Here is a 13,976-nt window from a genome sequence, read left to right on the forward strand (position 1 = left end):
CTCTGCCCCCTCCGCCACCCCGTGCCCCCCCCCGTGCCCTCCATGCCCTTCGCCCCTCCTCGTGCCTTCCACGCCCTCAGCCCCCCCCCCGTGCCCCCGTGCGCCCTCCGCCCTCTCCGTGCCCCCCCATGCCCTCAGTGCCCCCCCATGCCCTCAGCCCCCCGTACCCTCCCGCGCCATGCTCCTTCCCTCTGCCCCCTTCGCCCCCCCCCCGTGCCCTCCGTGCCCTCCCTGCCCTCCGCCTTCCCTCTGCCCCCTCCGCCACCCCGTGCCCCCCCCCGTACCCTCCGCCCCCCCTCGTGCCTTCCGCGCCCTCGGTCCCACGTGCCTTCAGCTCCGCCGTACCCCCCCCCCCCCCCCCCGTGCCCTCCGCCTTCCCTCTGCCCCCTCCGCGGCCCGCCTGCCTCCTGTCTTGGAGCAGATCTTGCCAGGGCCTCCCGACAGGCCCCCGCCCTGAGGCTCTTCCCCGCCATCCTGCCCCCTGGACCTGCCGCTGCCCCTGGGTCAAAGAACGTGACGCCGCCAACGGGTCCCCACCCTCCATCTCCTGTGTTGGTCTCACCTCTCACCTGTATCAACCCTCCATTTCAGCCAAGAGAAACTGGCCTTTTTTTCAGTCACACTCAGGACCTTTTCACCCGTCTACTACTAATGTTCTCTCTGTTTAATCTGGGCGCGCCTACCCATTTTAATTGTTGAAATTCTAACTTTCCTTTAAGGACCAATTCATTTGCCACTTCCTTTCCTTTATTTGTTTTTATAATAAATTTATTTTTTTTTATTTAATTTTATTTATTTATGATAGGCACACAGTGAGAGAGAAAGGCAGAGACACAGGCAGAGGGAGAAGCAGGCTCCATGCACTGGGAGCCTGACGTGGGATTCGATCCCGAGTCTCCAGGATTGCGCCCTGGGCCAAAGGCAGGCGCCAAACCGCTGCGCCACCCAGGGATCCCATAAATTTATTTTTTATTGGTGTTCAATTTGCCAACATACAGAATAACACCCAGTGCTCATCCTGTCAAGTGCCCCCCTCAGTGCCGGTCACCCAGTCACCCCCACCCCCCACCCACCTCCCCTTCCACCACCCCTAGTTCGTTTCCCAGAGTTAGGAGTCTTTATGTTCTGTCTCCCTCTCTGATATTTCCCACACATTCTTCTCCCTTCCTTTCTATTCCCTTTCACTATTATTTATATTCCCCAAATGAATGAGACCATATAAGGTTTGTCCTTCTCGGATTGACCTATTTCACTCAGCATAATACCCTCCAGTTCCATCCACGTTGAAGCAAATGGTGGGTATTTGTCGTTTCTAATGGCTGAGTAATATTCCATTGTATACAGAAACCACATCTTCTTTATCCATTCATCTTTCCATGGACACCGAGGCTCCTTCCACAGTTGGCTATTGTGGACATTGATGCAATGAAACACCGGGACACCTGCACCCCGATGTTTATAGCAGCAGTGTCCTGATTCCCTTCAAACACATGTCGTTCCTCCCTGCTTTGAATGCTCATGTTTCCATAGTATTCTGTGCCTTGTCTTATATTATTATGCGGAAATTTCCTAAGAACGGGAATTATAATCCACTGAATTTTTAAAGCCCTATACTTTGAAACAGTCCTTAGAAGGTACTATATGCTCAGTAGGAGTTTTAATAAATTGTCATCTTGCTAAACTTTCATAATCCTTATAAAATAGATATCATTAACACCTAAAAATAGTTAAGCAACTTGCTATATAGATCACATAGATAATAATTAGTAAAACTGGAATTTGAGCCCACATCTAAAGCTTATGCTGATTCTTCTATATTTCACTGCTTCAGTATAGGACCTTTATTCACATCTCTTTACCTAATACTTTCGGGTGGCTCATATATGCAATGCACCGTGGTTGGCATTGGAGATACAGTGACGAACATGACAGACATGGAAACTACCTTTATGAACCTTACATCCCTTCACAGAATACATGGTCATTATATATTTGTTGAAATAATTATAGTAGAAGGAAACAGTTTTCACGGTGAAGAAGACTGTCGTGAACTAGCCAATGGTGGCAATATTTTGAGTCTTCCAAAGGAAGGAGGAGAAAATAAGAAAAAGTGGAAGAAGTGAAAGAGGAAGAAAAGAAGAGGAAGAGTAGCAAGAGGAAGAGGAGAGGGAGAAGAGAAGTAGGAAAAGAAGGAAGAAGTATTGACAGCCCAGAAACTTTGTCACATTTTTAATGTCCCTAGAAGCCTAAAGGGCCAGATATTTCAGAATTAGAAGTTGTAGCTTATTCAAATACTTATATAAATCCAAAAAAGATTATGAAGGTGTTTCCACAAAAGGCTTTAGACCAAGATTTGGAAACCTTCATTCCCAAACTCTGCAACTCTGGTTAATTGAGAATTCCAATGAGTGTAAGAGTTCAAAAGCAAACAATAAGGAAACTTTAATAGTCTGCTTTTATGTATTTAAAATAACTTTTATATGGGTCCCAAAATGTATTTCAAAAGAATCTTTATTCACCTAACTAGTAACTTGTACTTGATAAATCACAAAATTTGGCATGGACACAAGATAGGGAAAATGGGGAATAGGGTCAAGGGAATCTATGTGTCTTCTTGTGGATTCACTCACAGAGCCACAGAGCAAGAAATTTATAAAAGTATAATTTTAAAAGCCTCTTTTAAAGTAATGGATGGCCCATATTGCCATCTTAATCCACATTATCCTAAGCATTTATTTATGTAAATGTGCATACATATACATATGTATACATAATTTCACTTTTCCCTCTTTTGATGATTATGGTCATGCTTTAAGACAGGGAATTATAACAACAAAAATAATAATAAATACTGAAGTACCTCTTTCTCTGTACAATCCAGTTTCCTAAGTGCTTTATTTTATATTATTTTTAATATTAATATTTATGTTAATTCTCATAACAGTCCTATGGAGGAAGACATGGTGAATCTGCATTTTTCAAATGATGAAGCTACAGAAACAACTGGCATAAGTTCATACAGTTTGGAAGTAGCAAAACTGGAGTATGAACTTTGAATCTGATCCCCAGGTACATACTCTAAACAATTCATGTACCATCTTTTGCATTAACATAATGTGTACTGCTTTGTGTTAGCACATGTGATTGTTTAAGCTTCTGACACTCCATTGCAAAAGACCTTTTGTAATATCAACATAGATTTGTATGTATTTATTTACTTCCCATTCACAGTTCCCAACTGTATTGAAATTAGTGTCTTCCAACCTTGGGCAGTTTTCTCTGTGTCTTACACAACTTTTTTTTTTTTTTTAATTTCAGGAATAATTTTTTAACTAGTACATTGCAAATGATAATTAGCCACTTAGCTTTTGGCAGATACTATGATTGATTACCTTTCCTGCCCAAGGTCAAGAAATATTCACTGAGGGCCTACTTTATGCTAGGCAAAGCGCTGAGCAACTGAGAAAGCATGGGCACCTGAGTGGCTTAGTCGGTTGAGCATCTGACTCTTGGTTTCAGCTTAGGTCATGGTTTTGGGATTATGGGTCAGCTACATTGGGCTCCACACTCAATGGAGAGTCTGCTTGGGATTCTCTCTCTCTCTACCTCTCTCCCTGCCCCCCACAGTTCCCTCTCTGTGTCAAAGGAATGGGTAAATCTGAAGAAGAAGAAGAAGAAGGAGAAGGAGAAGAAGAAAAGAAAGAAAACAAAGAAAGAAAGAAAACAAAAGAAAGCAGACACAAAAAGAACCCTTCCAGATAACATAGTCTGAGTTGAGGATCCACAGGGAAAAGTGGTAGGGCATGGAGTTTGGGTGCCATATATTCTGAACAAGGGAAGGAAGTGGTTTGAAGAAAGGCTATTCCAGCTAATAGGGCCAAGATTGTGAGACTAAGAATGGTGGTGAGATGAACCCGGAGTAGAGGGTTTAATTTAACAGAAATCTTAAAGTATTGTAGAGTATGAGAGATTTAAAAGGCTGAGAAGTCATGAGCAGGTTGGCAGGAAATCCCAAGTTTCTACTGTCACCCAAGGAGACATCTCACAGGGGCTAACAGTCTCAGCTACTCGTCTTCTGCTGCTTTAGTTCAGTAGGGAAACTTAAAATTCTGCTTCTTATTTGTTCCTAAAACGTCCTAGAACTGCCATCAACAGCTGGGGCTTCTCTTGCAGTAAGGAGCAAAGGTCTCCACAGGAAATGGTGCACACAATACAAGATGTCTTCTGCCCACAGAGCCGGCTTTCACTGTTTAACCCCATATTTTCTTTGTTTTCTTCCTCACAGTTCCCCATTCCTCTACAAAGCCTTTCCCCAGCTTTGTAGAACCCATTGGGAATAGATGCGAGCTTTGGAATAAATTGTTTTCCTTTTACAGGAATTGACTTTCCTTGGGAGAAAAGAATGTTCACACAATGTAGAAACAGCCTATCTACAATTAGCAGTAAGCGTGCTCTATTCCTGGGATTCTTTGGGATTCTTGGTTGAGGTGACTGGTTCACAAAAGAGTCAATGAAAGACTAAGAAAGGAGAAGAAAGGAAAGAGGGAAGAACGAATTTTGACCCAAACATGAGCATTATTTTCTCCCCAATAACAAACATGGTCCTGGTCTCAGTTGTTAAAAGAGTAGAGTGACTGTTTATGACAAAGGCTGTATTCAGCTCACTTATCATGTCCCAATAACTCCCTCCTGTTTACCTTCATCCTCCCAATGCCATCTTCTCCTTTCAGCTCTGAAAGGAGAGCAGAAGAAAATTATGGTGGTGAGAAAGGAGAAAAGAGCTTGGAAGGAGATAGATAAAACCACACCAGGCAAGTGTGAGAGAAGGATAATGGCCCAAGGAGACCCTCCTCAGCTTTCCTGAGCAACCCCATTGAAAGAGAAGCCAAACAGCAATTGCCCAGGACTGCACATAGTAGGTAATATTTTAATACATAATTATTGTCACTCGTAGGTAAAAGTGGCCCAACAGTGTACAGGACCCTAACTATATCTTATATAATTGCAATAAATTTGGTTGTAGGTAACAGAGAACCTAAAACTAAAAGTGGCTTAAACAAAGTAAGCATTTCTTTCTTGGGTAAAGAAAATTGGAGATGAGTAGTTTAGGATTAGCATGGCAGCCAGGGATGCTTCCAAGGACCCTTCTATTTGTCTGCTTCACCATCCTTAGCATGTCTTCCATTCCCATGGTTGCCTTGAAGTCCAAGATGGCAACTAGAGCTCTGGCCTTCTTTTTTTTTTTTTTAAGATTTTATTTATTTATTCATGAGAGACACAGAGAGAGAGGCACAGACACAGGCAGAGGGAGAAGCAGGCTCCATGCAGGGAGCCCGACGCGGGACTCGATCCCGGGTCTCCAGGATCACGCCCTGGGCTGAAGGAGGCACCAAACCGCTGAGCCACCCAGGCTGCCCGAGCTCTGGCCTTCATATCTTCATTTCCATCCTCTGGAAGGAGCAGAATAAAAACAAGAGAGGAAAAGGGGCCATTCCCAGCTGAGTCAGCTCGCATTTCACAGTTTTTATCTCAATGACCAGAAGTACAAGGCCATATCTAGCAACAGGGGAGCTAGGAATGTAATCTTTATTTTCAGAAGCAATGTGCCCAGCTCAAACCTGAAGAAAGGCTCCCACTTCTTTAGCTTCTGTGTTGTCCCTATATGGGATGAGCACACAACGAGGACCCAATTCAGTTGCTGACTTATTAACTCAAAAACAGGAAACAATTTTACTATCAAGAGTTTGGGGTTTATAGCAGCAATGTCCACAATAGCCAAAGTGTGGAAGGAGCCTCGGTGTCCATTGACAGATGATGGATAAAGTAGATGTGGTCTATGTATACAATGGAATATTACTCAGGCATCAGAAACAACAAATACCCACCATTTGCTTCAAAGTGGCGGGAACTGGAGGGTATTATGCTGAGTGAAATAAGTCAATCAGAGAAGGACAAACATTATATGGTCTCATTCATTTGGGAAATATAAAAAATAGTGAAAGGGAATAAAGGGGAAAGGAGAAAAAATGAGTGGGAAATATCAGAGAGGGAGACAGAACATGAGAGACTCCTAACTCTGGGAAACGAACTAGGGGTGGTGGAAAGGGAGGTGGGCGGGGGGTGGGGGTGACTGGGTGACAGGCACTGTGGGGGGGCACTTGATGGGATGAGCACTGGGTGTTAGGCTATATGTTGGTAAATTGAACTCCAATTAAAAAAAAAAGAGTATGGGGGCATAGGAAAGGACATAAACCTAAGATCAAAGACATGTTATTTTAAAAACGTGAGCTTAAAATGTCAATGGAACTCTCACTAACACCTAAATTTGACTTAGCTAAATCCACCAAAAATGTATACTGTTAGAAATGGTCTAATGTAAGGAAGCAATCTGGTAAACTAGTCAAGTGGACTCTCTTTTTAGAGTAAAGGACCTCAGTGGTCCTATTCATTGCTCTATCTTCAGCACCTATAAGACTAAATGAATGAATGAGCTACAACAACTTTCTAAACAGTTTATTGTCTTGATTTTCTCATTATCCAGACTCTGCTTTTTCCTATGCATTTTAAATGCCTACCATGGGCTCCATGCTGTTTTAACTCTGTACCACGATGGGTTCCCACTCTGAAATTTCCTCTGCCTGTGACTCCTGCCTCCCTGAGAAATTTTCCAGCTCTTTCCACATGATGTTTCAGCTGGACTAAACTAAAGGTACAGTTAATGATGCTTCTAAAGGCCATTCCTTTGGAGATCCAGTAAACACTGAAAAATCAGTTTTGGTCATCCCTAAAATCTGACTTTTTCCCTTCCATTTTGCACTTGTTTAGGCTTTGGGTAATTTGTGCTACTTCAATGACAGTATGTTATGAGATGTTCTTGGTAAACTCTCCCTAGTTGGGTCTGAGCACGTCTGAGGCTAATTTTTCCTGAGAGAGAGGCACAGACACACGTGCTACTTCAATGACAGTATGTTATGAGATGTTCTTGGTAAACTCTCCCTAGTTGGGTCTGAGCACGTCTGAGGCTAATTTTTCCTGAGAGAGAGGCACAGACACACGTGCTACTTCAATGACAGTATGTTATGAGATGTTCTTGGTAAACTCTCCCTAGTTGGGTCTGAGCACATCTGAGGCTAATTTTTCAGAGAGAGAGGCACAGACACAGGCAGAGGGAGAAGCAGGCTCCATGCAGGGAGCCCGACACGGGACTCTATCCCGGGTCTCCAGGATTAGCATTAGTAAACTATTCACTGTTCTCAAGAAAGACACTGTCAAGGTCTCTGTGACTCTTTCAGAAAGATAGGCTGCTCTTCTTTCCCAAGGGAAAACATAAAACATTTGCAAATATTCTGCTCAATGCCCCTTTCAGAGCTACCACTTGCTTGTTCTTCTGAAATACATGCCACTATAAATAATTTAGGAAGAAATCTGACAGATATACACCAAAAAAAGTTAAGAAAATTGTAATTGATGTAATCATGAGCTAATAATTTTGCCCTCAGAAAGATAATGCAAGCAGCCAGGACACCTCTCCTTCCTCAGTAACTCTTATTGAAAGAATTGTTCTGGAAACTCCAGTTGCTTGGCTCCAGGTTGTAGACAAATGTCCTATGTCTCTACCCCACTCCTCATCAAAAGAAACACCTTTCTTTTGGAGTCTAGGACTGGATGGTCCACCAGATAATCCCAATTTTGGTAAAGAGCTCAAAGCATGGATGGCAATACCTAACTATTGTGTGACATCATGTTCAATAAGAAAGTGAGAGTATAGCTGTTTGCCTGGCCTCTATCTTGAGGTGTCCTCTTCACTGCAACAACCACAACAAAAGAGAGAGTGAAATATAGTGTGATACAGAGAAGGAAGGCACTCCAGTTCTGACAGGCCTTAAGTACATTGGATGTGTTCCTCTCCACTCTTCCTGTATAAGTGTGACAGATCCACTTCCCTCTGGTCCAGTCTTCTCAAGCAGGCCCAGTTGAGTCTAAAATTTCAACCTGCCTCTTTACTTGATACTTTTCCTCCTTTACCATAGGAAAGGAGTAGGACCGCCTTTGTTTGGGTTCCCCAAAGACAGAGACTGAGTCAAAAACTGGGTTACAATGGCTTATTTGGGGGATGACCCTGGAAAGTCAGAATAAGAATGCACAGTGTAGAAGGGAAGAAGGAAAGGCCGGGGCAGGGCCAGATGGCGGAGTAGGGTCCCCCAATCACCTGGCCCCACCAACTTACCTAGATAACTTTCAAACCATCCTGAAAACCTACCATTTCGACCTGAGATTTAAAGAGAGAACAGCTGGGGCGCTACAGAAAGAGCTTGTGCTTCTAACAAGGTAGGAAGACGGAAAAAAATAATCAAGTCGGGGAGGGTCCCGCGAGGAGCCGGGCTAAGGGGGGCAGGGGAGCCTCGGGACAGGAAAGCCCCGCCCCAGAGAAGCGGGAACTTTAAGAATCCGCCCCGGATTCTTCCTGGATGGAAAGGCACTTGCAGGGAACTGGGGGGAGGTGAGAGGGAACGCAGGGGTTCAGTGGAGCCTCCAGTCTCCCGGGGTCACTAACAAGGAGGTGCACCCGGAGAGAGCACACCCACCCCGCGGTTGAGCTCCGTAAGGGCTGGAGCGCCCGGCGGGGCCTCTGGGAGAAGCCGGTCGGTCAGGGGTCGCTGGGGGGGGCTGCGCCCTGCTGCTTGGGGAGCCGCGGCCCGGGAGCGATTCCAGCGGAGCAGGCCCCGGAGCCCAGGGCACTGGGGGACACAGTCGGGATCCTGTGCTCCCCCGGGACGGGCAGAGGCTGGGAGGGCCCAGGACAGCGGGGACGCTCCCCCGCCGGCGCCCCGAGCTGTGCAGGTCAGCGGCCCCTGCCTCGGAGCACCCAGGCCCCTGCGGACCGGGAGCTGTGGTGGTTACAGCAGGAGCTGACTCCAGGGCTGGGGAGCTGACGGTGGCCAGTGGTGGTGTTCCTCCTGGTGTCACCCTGTGCCTGGGAGCCGGGGGGGCGGGAGGGCACCAGGGGACAGAGGCCTCAGGGCACGGGCAGGGGGCGGGGCGGTGCCCCCAGGTGCACACACCTGAGCATCAGCACAGCAGCCCCTCCTCCAGATGACCAGCTGGAAGGACAGGGGAAGAGCAAGTTCTCCACCGAGCAGCGCTGGAGAGCTCCAGGGGAAGTCGAGGGATTGATAGTATATAGAACTAGAGGATACCCCTCCTTGTTTTTTTTCTTCCCTTTTCCAGTACAACTCGTTTTTATATCAGACTGTAAATTTCCAATTTTTTTCTCTTTTCCCACCTTAACTGCAATATTTTACCACCTCTTCATTTTTAAGATTCTTCCTTTTTCACTTTCATATTTCTATGATTACAGGTACTAGATATACTTCCACTTCTAGATTCCCTTCAACGTTCTCAACTTAATTTTGGGAGTGTTTTGTTTTGTGTTGTTTTCTCTGCCTCTTTTTGTTTTACAATGGCGGAAGTTAATACCTTCTAAATCATGACCAGCATGCACCCCGAACCAAGTGGAACACCCTGCCGGTCCATTCTGTGAGATTATATTCTCCCTTCATTCCCATTTTGCCCCCCTCTTTTATTTAGTTTGTGTTTTTGTGGTCACTGTTGGGGCTCTCTACAAGTATTTCTGGTTTATATAGAGTTGGGACTAAGCATCTTCTAACATACAGAACTTAATAACTCAGAACCAAGAGAATCACCCTCTTGGACCCCTCAGGTAGACTACATTCTCCCTCCAATACAATTTCATCACCACCACCATCTCCCAGTCCTCTCCCTCTTCTTTTTTTTTTTTTCTCTTTACTTTTGCTTTTTTTCTCTCCTTTTTCCCCTATTCTTTGTTTTTCTCTTCTTTGGGATTCTTGGCCTTTTATTTTTTACTACTTTGTTTTAAAATTTGTTTTTCACTTTAGTGGTCCTTTTGTTTTATTTTGTTCTGATCTTTGTTTTCAATTTCTTGTCTCTTACCTTGGCAGAATAATCTAGGGTGATATTTACTTAGGTCATGGTTGATATCTTGACTCAGCCCACTCACAGAGCCACTCTGCATTGAGCAAAATGACTAGAAGGAAGAATTCACCACAAAAGAAAAAGTCAACAGAATTTGGATTACAATTTGATGTCAGAAAGCCAATTCAGAAGCACAATTATAAAGCTACTGGTGGCTCTGAAAAAAAGCATAAAGGATTCAAGAGACTTCATGACTGCAGAATTTAGATCTAATCGGGCCAAAACTAAAAATCAATTAAATGAGATGCAATCCAAACTAGAGTTCTAACGATGAGGGTTAATGAGGTGAAGAAAGAGTGAGTGACACAGAAGACAAGTTGATGGCAAGGAAGGAAGCTGAGGAAAAAAGAGAAAAACAATTAAAAGACCATGAGGAGGGATCCCTGGGTGGCGCAGCGGTTTGGCGCCTGCCTTTGGCCCAGGGCCCGATCCTGGAGACCGGGATCAAATCCCACGTCGGGCTCCCAGTGCATGGAGCCTGCTTCTCCCTCTGCCTGTGTCTCTGCCTCTCTCTCTCTCTCTCTCTCTCTCTCTCTGTGACTATCATAAATAAGTAAATTAAAAAAAAATTTTTAAAAAGACCATGAGGAAAGGTTAAGGGAAATAAATGACAGCCTCAGGAGGAAAAAGGTACATTTAATTGGGGTTCCAGAAGGTGCCAAGAGGGACAGAGGACCAGAAAGCATATTTGAACAAATCATACCTGAGAACTTCCCTAATTTGGGGAGGGAAATAGGCATTCAGATCCAGTAGATAGAGAGGTGCCCCTTCAAAAATCAATAAAAACCATCAACACCTTGACATTTAATAGTGAAACTTGCAAATTCCAAAGATAAAGAGAAAATCCTTAAAGCAGCAAGAGACAAGAGGTCCCTAACTTATATGGGGAGAACTATTAGATTAACAGAAGCCCTCTCCACAGAGACCTGGCAGGCCAGAAAGGGCTGGCAGGATATATTCTGGGTCCTAAATGAGAAGAACATGCAGCCAAGAATACTTTATCCATCAAGGCTCTCATTCAGAATAGAAGGAGAGATAAAGAGCTTCCAAGATGGGAAGAAACTGAAAGAATATGTGACCACCAAACCAGCTTTGCAAGAAATATTAAGGGGACTCTCTAAAAGAAAGAGGAACCCCAAAGAAATAATCCACAAAAACAGGGATTTAATAGGTAATATGGTGACACAAACTTCATATCTTTCAATACTAACTCTGAATGTGAATGGGCTTAATGATGCCATCAAAAGATGCAGGGTATCAGATTGGATAAAAAAACAAGACCCATCTATTTGCTGTCTGCAAGAGACTCATTTTATTTTTTATTATTTTTTTTAAAGATTTTATTTATCCATGAGAGGCACAGAGAGAGGCGGAGACACAGGCAGAGGGAGAAGCAGGCTCCTCAAGCGGAGCCCGAAGTGGGACTCGATCCCGGGCCCTCAGGGTCACACCCCAGGCCAAAGGCAGGCGCTCAACCACTGAGCCACCCAGGGATCCCCCGAGACTCATTTTAGACCTAAGGACACCTCCAGCCTGAAAATGAAAGGTTGGAGAACCACGTACCACTCAAAAGGTCCTCAAAAGAAAGCAGGGGTAGCAATCCTCATATGAGATAAATTAAAGTTTATCCCAAAGACTGTAGTAAGAGATGAAGAGACACACGATATCATACTTAAAGGATCTATCCAATAAGAAGACCTAACACTCATGAATATTTATGCCCCTAATGTGGGAGCTGCCAAGTATATCAATCAATAACCAAAGTAAAGACATACTTAGATAATAATACACTAATACTGAGAGACTTCAACACAGCACTTTCTGCAAATGACAGATATTCTAAGCACAACATCTCTAAGAAACAAGAGATTTAAATGATACATTGGACCAGATGGATTTCGCAGATATATACAAGAACTTTACATCCAAACGCAACTGAATACACATTCTTCTCAAGTGCACATGGAACTTTCTCCAGAATAGACTACATACTGGGTCACAAATCAGGTCTCAACCAATACCAAAAGACTGGGATTGTCCTCTGCATATTTCAGACCACAATGCTTTGAAACTAGAACCCAATCATAAGAAAAAATTTCGAAGAAACTCAAACACGTGGAGGTAAAAGAGCATCCTGCTAAAAGATGAAAGGCTCAACCAGGAAGTTAGAGAAGAATTAAAAAGATCCATGGAAACTATTGAAAATGAAGATACAACTGTTCTAAATCTTTGGGTTACAACAAAAGCAGTCCTAAGAGGGAAATACATCATAATGCCAGCCTCCCTCAAAAAATAAGAAAAACTCAAATACACAAGCTAACCTCTCACTTAAAGGAACTGGAAAAAGAACAGCAAAGAAAATCTACACCAACCAGAAGAAGAGAAATAATAAAGATTCGAGCAGAACTCAATGAAATAGAGACCAGAAGAACTGTGGAACAGATCAGCAAAACCAGGAGTTGGTTCTTTGAAAGAATTAATAAGATAGATAAGCCATTAGCCAGCCTTATTAAAAACAAAAGAGAAAAGACTCTAATTAATAAAATCATAAATGAAAGAGGACAGATCACAACCAATACCAAGGAAATACAAACGATTTTAAAAACATATTATGAGCAGCTATACGCCAATAAATTAGGCAATCTAGAAGAAGTGGATGCATTTCTGAAAAACCACAAACTACCAAAACTGCAACAGGAAAAAATAGAAAACCTGAACAGGCCAATAGCCCTGGAGGAAATTGAAACAGTCATCAGAAACCTCCCAAGACAAAAAAAGTCCAGGGCCAGATGGCTTCCCTGGGGAATTCTATCAAGCATTTAAAGAAGAAACAATGCTTATTCTACTAAAGCTGTTCTGAAAGATAGAAAGGGATGGAATACTTCCAAACTCGTTCTATGAGGCCAGCATCACCTTAATTCCAAAACCAGACAAAGACCCCACCCAAAAGGAGAATTCTAGACCAATATCCTTGATGAACACAGATGCAAAAATTCTCAGCAAAATACTAGCCAATAGGATCCAACAGTACATTAAGAAGATTATTCACCATTACCAAGTGGGATTTATCCCTGGGATGGAAGGCTGGTTCAACACTAGTAAAGCAATCAGCATGATAGAGCACATCAACGAGAGAGAAAACAAGAACCATATGATCCTCTCAATAGATGCAGAGAAAGCATTTGACAAAATACAGCATCCATGCCTGATCAAAACTCTTCAGAGTGTAGGGATAGAGGGAACATTCCTCAACATCTTAAAAGCAATCTACGAAAGCCCACAGCAAATATCATTCTCAATGGGGAAGCACTGGGAGCCTTTCCCCTAAGCTCAGGAACAAGACAGGGATGTCCACTCTCACCACTGCTATTCAACATAGTATTAGAAGTCCTAGCCTCAGCAGTCAGACAACAAAAAGAAATAGAAGGCATTCAGATTGGCAAAGAAGAAGTCAAACTCTCCCTCTTCACAGATGACAGGATAGTGTACATAGAAAACCCAAAAGCCTCCACCCCAAGATTGCTAGAACCCATACAGCAATTCGGCAGTGTGTCAGGATACAAAATCAATGCCTAGAAATTAGTGACATTTCTATACACTAACAATGAGACTGAAGAAAGAGAAATTAAGGAGTCAATCCCATTGACAATTGCACCCAAAAGCAGAAGATACCTAGGAATAAACCTAACCAAAGAGGTAAAGGATCTATACCCTAAAAACTACAGAACACTTCTGAAAGAAATTGAGGAAGATGGGCAGCCTGGGTGGTTCAGTGGTTTAGTGCCACCTTCAGCCTGGATGTGATCCTGGAGACCCAGAATGATTCCCACGTGAGGCTCCCTACTCGGAGCCGGCCTTTATCTCTGCCTGTGTCTCTGCTTCTCTCTCTCTCTCTCTTTCTCTGTGTGCGTGTGTCTCTCATGAATAAATAAATAAATAATAATTAAAAAAAAAGAAATTGA

General features: G+C 43.6%; 1 protein-coding gene across 1 annotated transcript in view; it reads right to left on the bottom strand.

The window, feature by feature from the left end:
• Window positions 1-13,976, bottom strand: part of HMGCR (3-hydroxy-3-methylglutaryl-CoA reductase) — a 103,211-nt gene that overhangs the window by 23,507 nt on the left and 65,728 nt on the right. The gene's annotated exons all lie outside the window — the stretch shown is intronic.

This window comes from Vulpes lagopus, chromosome 4 (assembly GCF_018345385.1).
Source record: "Vulpes lagopus strain Blue_001 chromosome 4, ASM1834538v1, whole genome shotgun sequence".
Taxonomy (NCBI): domain Eukaryota; kingdom Metazoa; phylum Chordata; class Mammalia; order Carnivora; family Canidae; genus Vulpes; species Vulpes lagopus.